This window comes from Urocitellus parryii, chromosome 6 (genome assembly GCF_045843805.1).
Source record: "Urocitellus parryii isolate mUroPar1 chromosome 6, mUroPar1.hap1, whole genome shotgun sequence".
Lineage (NCBI taxonomy): Eukaryota > Metazoa > Chordata > Mammalia > Rodentia > Sciuridae > Urocitellus > Urocitellus parryii.
Window position 1 is genome coordinate 34,598,473 of NC_135536.1, and position 18,978 is coordinate 34,617,450.

The 18,978-nt window shown below is 37.3% G+C and overlaps 1 pseudogene; it reads left to right on the forward strand.

Annotated features, from left to right (window-relative positions):
* The first annotated feature begins 1,180 nt into the window (after positions 1 to 1,180).
* Positions 1,181 to 18,978, forward strand: part of LOC144255421 (T cell receptor alpha variable 13-1 pseudogene) — a 79,926-nt pseudogene continuing 62,128 nt past the window's right edge.

The following is an 18,978-nucleotide window of genomic DNA, read 5'->3' on the forward strand; positions in this document are numbered from 1 at the left end:
GTTTCTTCTGCTGTGCTGGCCATGGATTCTAATAATGAGGTATCTTGATTTGTTTGGGGGCACTTTCTTGCCTTGTATTTTCATATTGTCTATGTGACTTCCCTTCCAGCACTGTGGATCTGAGGCATTACCATCTTTACCCTGTAGGCTTACACTGCCCCTATAGGGATCCAATACCTCTCCTTTGAGATGAAGGACAATGTTAACAGATCCCAATGTAAACAATATACACCCTAATAACAAATGTTTGCTATTAAGGTGTTTACAGTTTGTAACAATGTACATAAATGGTAAATTCAATTATTAGCTATGAAGGGTTTACAGTTTCTAATGGTAGATAAAGAACTGAGGATTTTGAGTAGGATGACATGCTGAGGGAGTAGAAGGGGAGGATATAGTTATTATATTTTAGAAAGTGTTAAAGAGAAATCTAAAGAGGAAGATTAGTAGCAGAACAAGGGAGAGGAAGTGATTTTGGATAGACAAGTAAGTGGGAAGACAGTAGAGTACATAAAACAGACACACATATATATTAAGAAAAATTAAAAGGTAAAAATAATAGAAATTGGTGGGAAAAGGGGGAAAAGAATATAAAACACAACTCTAATATACTTTTCAGATATCCCAGTCCTGAAAAATCCCAATTCATGCAAAGTACATGAGGGTGGGAGAATAGAGAAGGAGAGGGGAAAAAAATCTTGAAGGAAGAAACAAGAATTGTTTTAGTTGGAGATCAGAATCTTTCCTGTTTCCTTTCTCACTCAATAGGTAGGGTCATCTGTTGTTAGCAGGTATCTTCACCTTCAGGATGGTGAAGGTAACCAAGGTGTCACTGTGCTGGGGTGGTAGCTGCTAGGGAGATGGGGGAGTTAGAAACTGAGTACCTGACCAGCTGGAGTTCCAAACTGGGAGTTACCCCCACTAAAGATGGTGTTGAATGTTACCCAAGACTGTGCTGCCTGTGTTTGGCAGCAGGGTATTGGGTCATGGGAAGGGAGCCTGGCAGTGGTATTGTACCATGAGTTCAGAGATGAGCTCTATGGCTTTCATTGTGTGGCTGTCAGCTGACTTCAGAGACTCTGTGAAGTTCTCAGGTGCAGGCAGTCTACTGAATGGGGAACTATTTCTGCTGTTGCAGAGTACCAAGATGGCAGCGACCAGGAGAGCCCAACATTGATAGATGGGGGTCCACATGGGAGTGGCAGCTGGACTTCCTGCATGTGGGAAACTGCTAGATGTCCTGCGTGGGAGCAGTGTCTGTGATTTCTGCTCAGGTGAGTGGCCAAAAGTTCTGCACAGCTGTTGATGCTGATGGTCCTGCTTGGGCACCCCATAGTCCTGTGTGGGTGAGTAGTTGGGAGACCTATTCTGAGGCTGAGGCCTGGAGCCCTGGATGGGCACTGTGACTGTGATTCTTGCATGGAAGCAGAAACTCACTACTTGAGTTCCAGGTCAGGGACCCACACAGAATGCTGCCTCCCTCTAACCTGCCATCTTGGATCTCTCAATCTACTTTTTGTTCTCATTATAAACTAGGAATTCTAAACTGTTTCAGTGATAAAGTTCTACTCACCGGGAAAAACAAATATTTTTTGCTTCTAAGTTAAACATAACTGGGCTGGGGATGTGGCTCAAGCAGTAGCGCGCTCGCCTGGCATGCGTGCGGCCTGGGTTCGATCCTCAGCACCACATACCAACAAAGATGTTGTGTCCACCGAGAACTAAAAAATAAATATTAAAAAATAAATAAATAAATAAACATAACTGCTGAGATTACTGTTGAGTTTTAATACTATATCTGAATTACAAATATTCACATTTCTATTCAATAAACATGGTGTTCTACACAGAAGTTATTTTGAGATCTCTAGTAATGCTGTTGTCTTCAATGCACATGTACACAATATAGAGATGCCCCATGTGTTCTTCATCCAGTTTACTCCAGAGATAGGTCATCTTTGCAAAATCATGGTGTGGTGACAATCACAATATGGATGCTGATAGGTCAAGGTGCAGAACCCTTCCTTATCCACAGGATCCCTCTTTTTAGCAACATCCACATCTGTCCTGTCTCTATCTGTTCTTTACGCCCTGGAAACCCCTAACTTGTTTTCCATTTCCATAATTTGGTCATTGAAAGAATATTTTATAAATAGGATCATACTGCATGTAACATGTTAAAATTGATACTTTCATTCCATCTAATTCTCTGGAGATTCATAGAGGTAGTTGTGTACATCTATGGTTCCTTCCTTCTTATTGTTGAACAGGATTTCATGGCACATATGTACCATATTTGTTTAACCATTCACTTCATGAAGGCCATCTAGGTTATTTCCTGTCTTGAATTATTATGACCAGAGCTACTATAAGATTTTTGAGTGAAGATAATTCTCTATTCTTCAGGACATATGCCCAGGAACACAATTACTGAGTCAAATTGTGAATACATGATCAGTTTTATAATACACTGCCAAATTGTGATGCTCTACAATTTTGCATCTTCACCAGCAATTTCTGAATGATCTAATTCTCCATACACTTGGTAGCATTTGCTGTTTTCATTGGTCTTAATTTTAGCTATTCTTATAGATATGCAGCAATATCACATTGTGGTTTTAATTTGCATTTCTCTAGTAACAGATGATATTAAACATCTTTTTTCCTTTTAAATATTGATTAAAGCCTATGTTTATGTTCACTAAATTTTTACAGTGTCCTTTTATATCTGCAGTGTCTATAATAATTTTATTTGTTTTATTCCTGATATTGGTAATTTGTGTCTTTGTTTTTTCTTTGTCTAGTTTGCTAGAAGTTTATAAATTGTACTCGTCTTTTAAAGATCTGGGTCTTTTTTTCTTTGACTTTCTCTATTCATTTCTGCTATCAGTTGTACTGATTTCTGTTTTACTTCTATTATTTTCTTCCTTAGGCTTACTTTGGGTTAATTTTTCTCTTGTTTTTCTAGGTTCTTCAAGTGGAGCTTAGATTATTTATTTGAGTTTTTCTTCTAATATTCACATTTGGTGTAATAAATTTTCCCTCAGTTACTTTGTATTTCAACTTCCACTCAGCTCAATACATGATTGATTGCCCTTCAGACATCTTTGATCCTGAATTATTAAAAAGTATGTTGTTTAGCTTGCAGGCAATTGAATATTTTCCTATTATCTTTCTGATATTCATTTATAGTTTTATTTCATTGTGTTTGGAGGACATATTCTTTATAATTTCTATTTTTTTGACATTAAATTTGGTGAAGTTTGTTACTGTCCAGGATGTAATCTTACTTAGACTGAGTTTCCTGGGAATTAATTTGAAAAGAGTTTTGTATTCCGCTGTTGTGGGGATTGTTCTATCAATTTTATTAGAGCCTACCAGCTGAAGAGTGCTGTTGAGTTCTTACATATTCTCACTAAGTAGAGTCATTTTATGAATCTTTAAGAGAGGTATATTGAAGTCTCTTTCTATAAATCTAGATTTATTTCTCCTTTCCCTTCTAACAGTTTTTTCTTAAACTTAATTTTTAGTTGTGTTGGTTAGTTCATACACACTTGGGATTGTATATCTTCTTGAGAAACTGACCCTTTGAACAATATATGTTTGTTTTCTGACTCTGTTAATTTTCTTTGCTAAGAAATCTACTTTATCTGATACTGATATAGCTGTTCCTACTTTCCTTTCTGATACTGATGTAGCTGTTTCTACTTTCCTTTGATCACTGCATGATAAATCATTCATACATATTTGTCATGATATTAAAAGTGAGGTTTTTATGGACAGCTATAATTAAGCTATGTTTTTAATCAACTGATATTTTAGCTGTTTTTTCATTGGAGTATATTGATAAATCTCTGCACCTTAATTGGTGCATGTAGTTAGCACTTAGTGAAATTCATATTTTAAGGCCAAACTCCAATTTTATTTTTTGTTATTTGTTCTCTCCAGTTTTTTGTTTGTTTGTTTGTTTGTTTCCCCATTGTTTTTGTTACTTGACTTCCTCATTATTTGACTTTCTCTAGAATTCTATTTCAGTTATTTATATTATTTTGGATGTATCTACTTTTATAGGTTTCTTCAGTGGTTGCATTGGGTATCACATTATGTATAAGTATCATAGTGAATCAGTGACATCACCAATTTGAATGAAGTATAAAAGCACTATCTCCCTTTGCCTCCATTTATCATCCATTATTTTATATATATAATTTTATTAGATACTATTATTACCTTGGCTTCATCTATTATAAATAATTTAGGAAATGCATGAGGAAAAGGAAAACCTATCATATTTACCCCTAATCTTGCTTATTGCACTCTTTCTTCTTTCCTGATATTCCAAGGTACATTTTTATCATTTCTTTGTGTTTAGTAGAGAGCTACCTTAAGACATTGTTAGAGAGTAACTCTGCTGGCAACAAATTTTCTTAGTTTGCCTTCATCTGAGAGTGTCTTGGTTTCATAGTAATTCCTGAAGGATCAGTTCATATTTATTTCATTCTGATTGACAGTTCTCTTTCAGCACTTGAAAAATACTGGGCCACTTCTTTCTGGCCTCCCTGGCTTTTGAAGAGAAATCCATTGTTATTGGAATTGGTTTATCCCTTGGCTAAGGGATGTCATTGCTCTCTGGCTGCCTTCAAGATTTTTTCTTCTTTTGGAAAGCTTTCAGATTTGTTATGATTGCATGAATTTCTTTAGGTATATTATAATCAGGGTGCTTTCAGCTCCCTGAAGTATATTTATAACTCTTTATATATTTGGAAGTTATTTTAGTTAACTTTTTTGCTGCTGTGACCTTTAGACCCAATCATAACAATTGCAGAGGAGGAAAAGTTTATTTGTAGGCTTACACTTTCAGAGGGCTTATCCATAGACAGCCAGGTCCATTTCTTGGGTTTCAAAGTGAGGCAGAAAAACATGGCAGAAGAGTGTGGCAGAGGGAACCTGCTCACATGATGATGAGGAAAAATGAGAGAGAGAAAAAAACGTGGGGGAGAGAGAAAGAGAGAGATACAAAATATATACCCCATAGCCATGCCTCCAATGACCCACTTCCTCCAGCCATGCCCCACCTGCCTCCAATTACTAGTCAGTTAATCCTCTCAGGTATTAATCCACTGATTAGGTTAATAAGATAACCCAATCATTTCTCCTCCAACCATTTTGCATTCTCTCATGAGCTTTTGGGGGACACCTCATATCCAAACCATAACAAAAGTTTTCTGCCATTTTTCAGGGAGTACTCATTCAGGCTTATTTTGTTTTTATTAACTTTATGGGGATCCTGATAATACAAATATTAAACCTTTCATCCCAATCCTACAGGTATCTGAGGAGCTGATCACTTTTTTTTGTCAGCCTGTTTTTTTCTGTGTGTGTGCAGGTGAGTACTTTCAGTTGTAACATGTTCTGGTTTATTGATGCTTTTCTCTGAACATTCTGTTGTTGAGCTCATCTCCTAGTGCTTTATTTCAATTATTATAATTCTGAAAATTTCATTCCTTTCCTGGTTACATATTTTATTTCTTTACTGAGACACTCTATTTTTAAATTTAAATTTGTAATTGCTTGTTGCTACACTCGTCATTCCTAGGATTAGTTTATATTTCATGCCAAAGCCAAAGATATTTTGCAGATATTACTGAAGTCCCTAATCAGTCTGGCTTTGAGTTCATCAAAAGATTATCTTTGGTAATCCTGATCTAATCAGCTGGGCTCCTTAATAGAGGGCTCAGGCTCTTGTCAAATTAGGAAGAGTCTCCTACTAGAGGAAGCCAGCACCAAGAGTTCTGCAGCTGTAAAGAGGTGAATTCTGCCAATAACCAAGTGAGCTTGGAAGAAGAGTCTCAGGCATCAGACAAGACTGTGAGCTGGCTGATTGCAGCCTTGTAAGATTCAGCTTAGCCACTCCCAGGCTTCTGAGCCACAGAGACTGAAAAACAGTAAATGGATGCAGACCTTACAAAAGATAAATACACTAGCTGCATTATCATAAGGCTTTGAAATTCAACCCTACATATAAAGAATCTAAAAGGTCCAGAGGCAGACAGATTTCTCAAGAAACCATTCCTTCCTAACAGTCCCTTCAGTATTCCCAAGGAGAAATCTAAATCCCCTGTCATTCTTCCCTAACTTCAGAGCCACCTGAGTCCATGTCCCCAGTCATCTGATTCTTTTTATGGGGAATTTCCTGGGAAGGAGTGGGCTGCTTCTTCACCGCTTGCCCTGACATTGGTGTGCATCCCTGCTGTACTGTAGGTGCCCCTAGTCCTGAGGAAATGTCATTCTGCTCTACTGCCTTGTCAGTGGATGGAACACTGTCTGGTTTGACTCTGAATAGAACTCTTGCTTTATCTGAGTACAGTGCTGATATTGCAGAAGAATGCAAAGTCTACAGGAGCCACGCTGAGCTGAGTTGCAACTACTCCTCTTCTCTGCAGTATCCCTACTGCCTGTGCCAGCCATGTCCTGCCCTCCAGCCTCTCCCAAGGTACTCATGAGGAAAGGGGCTTGTTTCAGGCATTAAATGTTTTCAGGCTGAATTTGGAAAGAATGCAAACACCTTCCAACTGAGTAAACCCTGAGATCATTGGAGAGATGCCACTGAGTATTTCTGTCCCCTGAGTCTCACCATGCAGAGTTGAGCACAAATTACCAGAGACCTGCAGATTAAAGAAGCAGCGTCCCAGCCTCAATTATTTCAGGAATTTGGCATGTTTTCTGAAGGCAATAGTACAGAGAAAGTAGAATCTTAGAAAGAGTTTGGTTTCTATAGAGATCTTAGTGTGTGTTTGCCATTTTGCAAAGGAAGGATCTGATTTCTGAAGGACAGCATTCTTAGAGAGTCAAGATTCTCCAGGACATTAGGCCACAGGATTCTCAACAAACTGGTTACTTGCTGGCATGTCATTTGATAGGGATGGGACAGGAGAGCCTGAAGTTGGTTGTGTGCCTTAGCTTGGGACAAATCACAGGTTCACCTCAGTCATTATTCTCTTAGGCAATCAAGAAACCCAGAACAACTGTTGTTTATTGTTTTTTTTTTCCCAAACCACATTATCTCTAGATTATTTTATCTAGCATCTTGATTTCAATTGTCTAAATTCCTTTGATGGGGCTTCTTTAAAGGATTTCAGCTCCACTCAGGTATTTGAAGCTGAGTAACTTCATTGAAGCTGTCATTAAAGCATGTGTACAAGGCCACCATTCCAAAGACCAAATAGTAGGAAGAACAAAGATCTTCTTTATGCAATGGTCCTAGGAATGGACATTCCTAATTAAACACAGAGTCCTGCAGAAATTCCAGGTAGAAATTTCAGGTTTGATGTTTTATGAATAGCCTGCTTTTTCTTTAACAGACCCACACAAGTCCCCTCTGGAGATTAAAAGTCACCTCTCCTTTTCCCAAGTATCCCATCACTCTCTGTTTTTTCTTATTATTTTCTTGTTTTGTTTTGTTTTTTTGGTGGTGTGGATGAAACCCAGGGTCTCACACATGCCAAACACATGCTGTACCACTGAGCTACAAACTAGCGCATTTTCTCCCTTCCAATCCAATTGCTGGAATACCTTCTGAGTAGCCAAGGACAATTAGTGATTCTTTAATCCTCTTTACTTATTTCCTGCACCATTACTAACCATGGCTGTAGTATACATTTGCAGTATTTTTCTTTAATGGGTCATCTGATATCCATTGTCTGTAGATAATTTCATTTTCTGCTTCAGTGAAAATAGAAGCATTCTCATTTTCCATTCCCTTTGTCTGCAAATCCATCTACAGTTGTTGTTGCTGCTGCTGCTGCTGATGGTGATGATGATGATGGTGATGATGATAATGATTAAGTGCTAAGGACTGAATCAGGACCTTGTGCATGCTAGGAAAGCACTCTACCCCAAGGAATCTCCATACTTCTTTATTGGTTGCACCAAATTCTACCAAAAAAATATCTGCTGGAATTTTGAGTAATTTTATATTGAATTTGTAAAATAATTTGGGGAACCTAATGCTACTGAGGTTTCTAATTCATAATATGACAGATCTTTCTAATTTTTAAGATTTCTTTACTCTGTATCAATATTTTTTGAACATAGTTTTATAAACCAAATAGACAAGGCAGTAATTAAGAAAAATGATTTGAAACACATATATTGTTCAAAGGTTTTTAATGTATAAAATGTAAAGAGCTCTTTCAACTCAATAAGAATACAAAGACCCAAGTTTTAAAATGGGCAAATGACTCTTTATAAAAGAAGATATACAAATGACCAACAAGCACTTGAAAATTTGCTCTAAAAAATATGACCCATGAGGGCTGGGTGTGTGGCTCAAGTGGTAGTGCCCTCACCTAGCATGCGTAGGGTGCTGGGTTTGATCCTCAACACCACATAAAAATAAAATAAAGATATTGTGTTCACCTAAAAAAACTAAAAAATAAATATAAAAAAATATGACCCATGAGCCAAATCCAGTCATTCACCTACTTTTATAAAGTTTTATTGGAACAAGGCAATGCTCTTTTTAAATACTGTCAATAGCTGCTTTCATGCCACAGTGGCAGAGCTGAGTAGTTGCACCAGAGACTGAACAGCCTCCAAATTTGAAAATGATCTGATTGTGTATGGGAAAATTTGTTGACCTCTATTCTACATCATAAGTAATTAGAAAAATACAAGAGAATGTCACAAGAAGATACCACTACACACCATTATGTTAGTTAAAAATAGATGACTAAATCAAGTGTCTACAAAGGTACAAAAACAATTATCTAATTTAGAATCTATTTAGAAACACGTTTCTTTCAGTGTGAAGGGCTCATCCTAATATGACATTAATTTATAGGAGGGACAAGTGCCTCTTCAGTGACTCTACCTGAGGACCAAAGTGTTCTTTTGAAGGGACCCCAGGGTAAGTGTGGTGCAAATTTCATATTTCAATAGTCCTATTCTTTCCTGGTATGTCCAACATCCCAACCAACTTCTTCTGACCCACCTCAGACCCACTCCAATGGAGGGCAACAAATGTTTCTAGCTGACCTCACCAATGGAAAAATCTCCTTTCATCAGAAGAAATCATTGCCCCCCAAAAAGATTCAAGCATGTATTTCAGTGCTCTGATTGATGCATGGGTTACTGAACACAACCTTTAAAGGTAATTTTGCTGCATATTTAATTTTGGTGAATGATTACACAGAATGGTGGATTTCACTGCAGTGTGTTTGTATATGCACATAATATAATTTTATCAGTTTTACTTCCCACTACCTCCCCTTGCCGTGTCCCTCCTCCTTTTCTCTGATCCCCTTTTTCAGACATAATGGTCTCCCTTTTATTTTTCTTGTAATATTTTTATTCTATTTATCTCCTTAGCTTCCATCTATGAGAGAAAACACACAACACCTACCTTTCTGAGTCCAGCTTATGTTGCTTAACATGATACTCTACAGTTCCATCCATTTTTTTTTTGCAAAAGGCAGAATTCCATTCTTTATGACTGAATAAAACTTCATTGTGTATACATTCCACATTTTCTCTATCCTTTCATTTATTAACAGACACCTAGGCTCATTCCATAACTTGGATATTGTAAATTATGCGTCAATAACATAGGAATGCATGCATCTCTAAAGTATGCTATCTTTAACTTTTGGGGTAGATACTGAAGATACCGAAGATTGATATAGCTAGATCATTTGATATTTCTATTTTGCTCTTTGAGGGGCCTCCATGGTAATTTCAATTTTGGCTGAACTAATTTATATTCCTCTCAACAATGTATAAATATTCCTTGCCAGCCTTCTTTGTTATTTGTATTCTTGAACATGGCCATTCTGACTGGAATGAGATGGAAATCTCAGTATAGTATTGATTTGCATTTATGTGATGGTTAAAAATGCTGCCCATCTTTTCATATAATCATTGGCCATTTATACTTCTTCTTTGCTAAGTGTCTGTCTAGCTCATTTGCCCATTTATTTAATGGGTTATTTATTTATTTAATTGAACACAACCTTTGAAGAAGCTGTAGGAAATTGTACAGTGTTATCTCCACATATGGCCACAAAGGGGCAATGCTACTTCAGTGAAGGTTAATGTTTATCTCTTTTACACATATTTAGCAAGTAGCAAGAGATCATTCTTTAAAATCTAGTAAATTACCTCCTCCACTGGTTCAGTATATTTGGATATCAAACATATAGCTGTATGTTTATCTATCTATCTATCTATCTATCTATATACCTAAATAGTATCTGTTATCCTGGTCTCACAGGGTTGAAATTGACTTTGGAAGCAAACACTTTTTTGAAGACATACGATGTCCTTCAAGGCCAGGGCCATATTAACTCTTTAAATGGATGTTTATAATGTTCTCTCCCACCCACGTGGCCCAATCTTCTGACACACTGAGTTAAAATTATGATCTAGTCTTTTTATTGGGAAATCCAATAATGGTTTAAGACCCAGTCCAAGCCCCTCCTCTGTCAAGACCCTTCTCTGACTGGGTCCAGAAGCTGACTGCCTCACTGTTTCCTGTGTCATTTTCTCCAGAAACACATGTCTTTTTGGTGGGTTTTACTTTTCTCTCCTTAACTATTGGGACTGGCTAACTGAGGATTGGGACTGTGTCTTTCATGACTGAGGTGCAAGTACTATTCATTTGTAGGTATTTACTAGGCCCTCAAATAAATATTAAGCAGTTCCTTCCTATCTTCAATTTCACTCCCAGTCTTCCAGGTTCCTATAGACAACTGTGGTCTGAATATTAAATGGGAAATTCAGATACATACAATTTATAAGTTTATATTGCCCAAATTCTGAGTAGCCTGACTTAAATCTCCTCCCATCCTGCTCCATCCCACCCAGGACATGAATCAGTCCTTTGTCAGTACATCCTTGCTGCTTATGCCACCTGGCCATTTGTCACTTAGTAACATCTCGGTTATGAGAATGACCAGTATCACAGTGTTTCTGTCCAAGTAATCCTTATTTTATTTAATGAGGACTCTAGAGTGCAAGAGTAGAGGTTCTGACAATTTGAATAAGCCAAGGAAAAGCTATAAAGTGTTTCCTCTGCGAGAAAAGAGGAAATATTATCATAGGTGTATATGTATAGGAAAAAAAAGTAGAGAGAGAGTTCAGTATTATTTGCTATTTCATGCATACACAGGAAATCTTGAAACATCTCCTATACACAACAGGGTGCTATCCTATGTTGAATACATGTTGAATAAATGAACACATGAGGAAATGACAAAGAAAAGTTTAAGACGTACAAAAGCAGTACAAAATTCTAGGACATCAGAATGAAATGGGAAAAGACAGATTGAGGAATGTGGACCATCATCTCCAATTGCACTGGGATAATATTTCTCCTTGATTAGATTTGAGAAGACATCAAATACTCTCTTTAGTAATAATAATATCTTCCTTAATCTTTTAAACATCTATTACTTATAATATAACCCATCCCTATGTTTTGGATTACTTTAGAATTTATTCTCAGTTTCTGACTCTAAGGTCAAATTGATTCTTCATATGCTCATAATTCATCCATGAGAATAAAGTGTGACTAAAGCATTAAATACTTATTCAAACTCAGTAAAAGAGTTAACCAAACTCTGAATTATTGGGTGGCAACTTTAGCCTCATATCTTCTGAAGTTTGGAAGTTTTTCAAGTCTTTTGTCTATCTGAAGATCAGAGTTCTTCCAGAGAAGATAATCCCAGTGTTTTCTAGTTTCTTACTTCAGGTATATTCTTAGAAATATTTAATTTCCCTCATCCACATTTTATAATACAAAGAAATTGACATTTATTTAATTATCTTCTAACATTTTCTAGGGTAATGTAAAATATAGGCACATTGAAGTTCCCTGAGGAGAAAAGAACCAGTTTTATTCTGTGTGTTCTGATCCACACTCTTAGATAGCAATGGAGTATTATGCCCATTGTGTCCCCAAAATTTTATTAGTATTTGTAATAAAAATGAAATTCCTCTATTCTTGCTAATCTTGTGGCTTTAGGGGATTCTCTCTCTTCCACCACTGTCATATAAAATGATTTCTACTGATGTACCCAACTGCCATAGAGTATGATTTTTAATATTCCAGGAAAACTGAAGTAAAGGTAGAAGGGAATTAGCAGAGAGGAATTTTAAACTTATCCTTATCCATGTGTAAGGAGGGGATTTTTGATTCCCCCTAAATATATTTTCAACAATTCTAAATTTGGACAAAACAGGAAGTGCTTCCTTGTCAGAAAGGTTTCAGCAAACTTACTTGTGAAAAGGTGGAGCCTGTTGATAGAATTGCAGAGCTCACAAACTTAGAGTCAAGCTCAGCTGTCTGGGGAGACTAGAAGACCAGCTGGGTTCTCACTGGGCTGTGGCTCCTGAAGGAATGGACAAGATCCTGGGAGCATCACTTCCACCGTTATTACAGAAAATTAAGATGAAAGAAAAGTAATTGCTATGTTATTTGTATCAGATAAACAAAATCAAAGTCTGATCAAGTTGTAAAGCATATAGGAAGATGGGGCAGTTTTACTTTTCCAGAGGAGAAAAACAACCACATGGAGAACAGTTTATGCAACCACTTAGGGAAACAATTAGCCTAAATAGTTAAAAGATACAAATCTAAAAATCCATCCATTTCAATTCCTGATATATAAATTAAAGAAATTCATATATGTGAACAGGATGCAGCAGTATTTAAAAATAACAGTAAAAATCAATCAGTAATGGGATGGACAAGGGTAGTTTACTCATACAATGCCAATACACAGCTATTTCAAGCAAATAAGTGGTTTCACACATATTTTCATAAGGTGAATCTTAAAAACATGGTGTTGAATATAAAAAACAAATGTCAGAATGTTATATAGTACATAGAACTATTTAGGAGAAACCTCAAAATGCAAACACAACACAAGGTATTGTTTAATGATAAATAGCTGTAAGGGTAAAATGTGAAAGGACCTGTAGGGAACCTTCCCAGTCTTGACTACTTCTTTGGAAGAGAAGAAGGAAAAGAAGATACTCCTTTAGCTCTGTCTGTAATGTTTGAGAAAAATGAAGAAAGAGAAAACATAACAAAATTTACTATGTGTTTACTCATATTCCTGGATAAAAGGAATTAATTATATAATTTTCTATACTTTTGCTTGTGGGACTTATGTAATAATTTAAAAAAAAAAATTACAACAGCTAAAATTTCTATGGTCTCCATCTGCCCACCAAATGGAGACTGGAATCCTTATTAATATCTTTTTGCAAGATATATTCCCCTTAGGCTACATACATATCAACAATTTTCCTTTGTTAAAAAAATTTTAATGAGTTTATGAATTAAAAGATACCCAGCTGGTGGGGTGGAGTGCCCCTGTAGTTCCAGCCATTCTGGGGGCCTAGCCAGGAAGATCTCAGGTCCAGGGCTCCAAGGCCAGCCAGCTCAACAAAGTGAAAGCCTGTCTCAAAACAAAACAAAACAAAACAAAATGTGAAGGATGGTCCACCTGAAACACACAAGCCAGAAGCTCCCTGCCCAGTCCACAGTGCACAATTTTTCAATACACAGAAAGAGAAAATGAAAAAGAAAAACCAAATCAATTGGCTCTTACCAATAGGAGATGTGCCATAGACATTGTATGTGAACTTCCTTGACTCACAGTTTGTTTTACGGTCTTTTCTAGGAGTTTTAAAAGTTGGATAATTAATTTGGAATAGTTTTTACATATGAGTGGAGTATCTTTCATTGGTTTGAAATATATAAGAATAAAATAGCGTGCAATACTTAGGTTGAAATTTGTGGTGAGCATTAGAGCTGACACATTATCAATGTAAAAGGTGGGGAGATTTGAGAAGATCTCGGAACCTGATTCTGTACCTTCATGTGGTATGTGGGTTTGGAAATTCTGTAAAGGGAGCAGGGAGAGGCTGAGGACAGATTTCCATGGAATAACTCAAGTGTTTCCATTCGGGTTTCTTTATGGGGCAGACAAACAAAAGTAAGTTTTTGGAATTTAGGAGTTAATAGAAACTTCTTCTCAAGATAAATTTTCAGCATAAAGTGGAGGGGAATCTTAATTTAGTGTCGAAAGAAGGAAATATTTTTGTTTTGGACAATATATACACAATTATCAGTTTTGAATATTTCACAGATGAAATGGCATTTTGGGAGAGGTTTTGTCTTCCTGAAAACTCTAACAAGAGTACAGGATTGTTGCAGACCACAGACGTGCACTTGGAAACAACTTGGCTGCATGTTGGGACTCAGGAGTCCACCACTGCTCCTTTCCCTCTCCCTTCCAGGACTTCTAATTAAACTAAGCACAGAGTTACATTATAAATAATATGACGGTACTTCTGCTGCCATTGTCACTTCTGTCATGGAGAGATTTCAGAACCCAGGAACCTGTTTGGATCTCCATTGTTTGAGCAGATGCTGTGCCTCTGTGAAGGTTCCAGTCCCCATGGTTTGGGTGAGTGGGAGGGACAGGTGGTGAGGGATTCTGTAGGGAAACCAAGAAGTGGTGAGCATGTTCCACTGAAGGGTCTGACAGGAGGCAAGAGATCAATCAAAACTTGAGAGAATACTTGCAGTCACAGTCAGAATTCATATTGTTTCAGACAAGCCCCTGAGATCTCAGGTTAATTAATTAATGTTGGAGATTTTTAAATGATCACTCTTCTTCAAATGCTTCCTTAAATATTAAGCTTAATCCTTTACCAAATATTATCTGTCAATTACATCACAAGAAAAGGAAAAACAGTGTCAAGGATGGGACAAACTTTGCAACTGAGTCACAGTTGTGTCACAAAAAGACCTGGCATGCTAATCGGGACACATCCCAACAAGACCCTCCTGGAAATCACATTTCAGAGGCAGTTGCCACTTGCTTCTGAGACCCTGCACCTGCAACTGCCAGCAGCTCAGAGCAGGAACAGATCAACAGAGGGTAATTCTGCAGTCATACTGCTCTCCTGGCTTCAGTGGGCATCCTAGTGTCCACCAGCTTCAGGACAAATGCTATAAAATTGCAAATCAGCTGCCTATCAGCACCTAGAGAGAAATGGGACAGAGGAGTATAGCTCAATTTATTATAAATGCTTTCTGCACCACGAACTGATCTGATATTTAAACCTGTATCAAGGAACTAGGGCTGTTTAAAGAACATGTCTGTAACTTTCTTCTCTATTGGCCTTTTGGTCTCTTTATATTCATTCACCCAGCAAAACAATGGGACCAAAAGGAAGATCAACAGCTATGTTCCACACCATCATATAGCAGCATGCAGAAATTCAGTCACCAAGTTCTGTGGTGTTGACAGGCCCCTAAGTCATTGCAGTCAATCAGCACATTCTGTAGGAGTAGATTATAGCCTTGTGTCACAGAAAAATCTGGCATGCTTATCAGGACACTATTTTACAAATAAAAACAGAGAGAAAAATATACAAAATTTCACAAGTGAGGGTGAATAATTCAGATCAATGGGATAGAAAATGTGATATAAAGACAGTTCTTCAAAACACAATCTAATAAGTACACTTGCTTTTGTGGAAATAAGAAGGACTAAACATCCTCTTTCAGACATAGCAAATAAAATGCAACATCACATTTTGAAAAAATAATAATTCATTCCTGTTATACTTTTACGGAACATTATCAACTGAATAGCTGCTAAACTCAGAAGGACTGACCTTTATCATTGACTTAGATGTATCTTTATTAGTTGTAGAATTTAAATAGTCTCCAGAACTCAGTAAAGAAGAAATCATTCTATAATTAATTGATTAACATTGCCTTTCATGGAGGAAGACAAAGGCCCAAGAAGATTTTCTTCTTTTAAATTTCATAGCTTCTGAACGGAGAAAAGTAAATATGTGTTAAATTAGTGACCCATGAATAGACTCATAATAAATTCTACTTTCAGTGGATGATCCAAATTATTTCACTGAATAACATCAGTGTATGTAAACCAGTTCCTTCTGCAGCTCCCTCAGCTCTAACCCTCAACACTAATGACTTTTCTCATGCTCCCTGTGTAGCTTCTGTCTAACTTAGTTACCAGGGAAAGAGAAGTAGGCAAAGTAACAGTTTGGGGTGTACCACACTTTTTCTCTCAACTATGCACGGACCTTGTGGTCTATAAACGTAAGAACCCCTGTTTCCTATTGGGGGTGTAGCATGGGAATGCAGGAAGTACATATGTACACTGTGAGGCTCTCAGGCACTGAACTCTGGGTCTGAGGCAGAAATAACACTTTTGTGCAGAGGGATATGAGTCACATGCCACTCTCCCACCTTCTGTGGGTGTCCATGGCCTTTATCTACTCCTACTCTGGTAGGCTGGGTTCAAACATGGCTAAGGATGTTAAGGAGGAAAGGACTGCACATGGGCATATGGTGCTCCACGGGGCCTCAAGGAGGAAAAGGGGAGTGGAGGAAAGGAATCTATGGCTCTAGTTTGTTTTGGTTTTGTGTCCTAAATTAGTCTAACGTTTATAATGTTTTAATCACTACATCAGAGGATTTCTGTTTTCTGATTGTTCCCACAGGATTCATTGTGGCACAGAAAGTGACTCAAGTCCAGCCAGTCACATCTGGTCAGGAGGGAGAAACAGTCACCCTGGACTGTTCTTATGAAACGAGTTGGAGTGCATACGACATATTTTGGTACAAACAACTTCCCAGTGGAGAGATCATTTTCCTTATTCGTCAGAGCTCTTATGGTTTCAGTAAAATAAGAGGTCACTATTCTGTTTGGTTCAGGAAAACAGCTAAATCCATCAGCCTTATCATTTCACCCTTCCAGCGGGAAGACTCAGCCAAGTATTTCTGTGCTCTGAGGGAACTCACAGTGTTTAAATTAATAGTAAAAGCTGAACAAAAACTCAGGAGCTGCATAAGGAGATGGACCCCTGCTGCAGAAGCCAGCTGAGATGCACCTGCAGAGTCCAGACAAGAAGGTAGTGACTGTGGCTGCCTACTCTGTGGTTTAGATCAGAAGATTCAATTCAAAGTAAAAACTGTTTCTATCCCATTTGGAAAGAGCAACTTTCTTCTAATACATTCTCAGTCTTCAATGTTTGACTTGAAATAGATCATACAGAACATGTTTAAAGTTATCTAAAGTTGAAATAACTTGCCCTATCATAATTCAAAGTGGTAGTTTCCCTTAAAGATGTTCACAGCACAAATCTTAATCTAGTTATTTGGAATAGAAATAAAAATTGTTTTCTTAGCTCTTTCCCCGTAGACTTTGTGTTAGTTCGGTACAATCAGAGAATAACCACCATAGGTGATAGAGAAAAAGAGATTACTTATTAAGGATTAGATTTCAGTCAATATCTGTAGCTGGTGATAGAGTCTCTGACAAGCTATTGTCTTTGCAAATCTTATTGAGCCTGAGTTTACCAAAGGTCTGCTAGACTAGATTTAGGCATGAAAAATGGAGGAGGACATGAAATTGGATGAATTGTGATTTGTAAGGATATAGTGGAACCCATGAGGGCAATAGGAAGGCACAAGAACAATCTAAAACTTACCTGTCCCATACCTCCTTCATATCTTATTTGGTCTATGACTTTTAGGTGAAGCAGTTCATTTGCCATCACACTACAGGACAAAGAGGAGCTGCAGGAGGAGGTGTGGTGGGAAGTGAAACAGCTGTGAATCTACAGTAAGATGAGCTGGCAGATCACAGCCCGTGTTTGAGCTGCCTCTGTGGCTAAAGCTCCAAACCTGCAGTGCCTGTAGGGAAGGGCTGTTGCCCACCTTCCAGGTCTTATGCCTTTCTTAGTGATCAGTGCTAAACCAGAACAATATTGGGAAGCAAGTATTAGGAAAATATTTCCATATAGTTTAGCTGAGACATTACAAACCTGCCATAGCACCCCCTTGTGAACTTGGCATCCATATGGACTGTCTTTAACAACACTTACTGTTCAAGTAGACAATGAAAAACTATCATATAAACCCCAGCTTATATGATGTCACTACTTCTCACTCTACCAAAAACATGCTAACCCTCCCCCCAAGGATTCAAAGTTCATTTGTCCATCTCAGGGTGATAGTTATTCCCCCCCATGTCTCTCAATCACACTCTTCCACTGATATCCTGTAACTTAACTATTAGAGATAAAGAGATATAGAATTAACTCTCATTAGTACATTTTAGGCTAGTGCATGAAGGAAATGGGAGGAGAGTAAACCATGCTTAATATTTATCTAAATATATTCAAGTTAAAATTTAAAAAAAGTTTCATAACTATTATAGTCCTTGTTTCCACAAATGGTCATGTGATTGCAGCTGTTTTTACCACTATCTATTCTGTTACCCATTCCATAATCCCTGCCCATAACTAGAATCTCCACCTCCTGGCACACATGACCTTATTCAGTCAGAAACAATGTTATGTGTAAGGTCAGGAAGTTGAATAAGGAATTCTGAAAGTCCACTACTCTGGTTTTGAAAAAATTAAGGCAAATCCACATTTGGGGTACCCAGTTAAGAGAAAAATGATAACACTAAAATCTCGCCAACAAGACAGAGGAAATTTGTAAGGTAAATTCTGAGAAACAACATTATAAATAATGCCTGACTTCTCATTAGAAACAATAGAAGTCAACATTGCTTCTACAAAAAAAAAAGCATTTTTAAAGTGACTAAAGAAAGATAAGTAAAACACTCAAAATAGCTTCCTATGAACATGAAATATGTTTTAAATTGTGTTTTGTTAGGAATTGCTCTTAAACCAGGGCACAACAGCTCATGCTAGCATATAGCTAAGCCTCCCAGATGCTTGGGAAGCTGGGGCAGAAGGATTGTAAGTTCAAGTCCAGCCTGAATAACTTTAGCCAGACTCTGTCTCAAAAAAAAATCACATTTTTTGCACTTTTAAAATTAATTTATTTTAGTAATACATAATATTAAGGTTCATTTGGACATAATTATACATGCATGGAATATAATTTGCTCT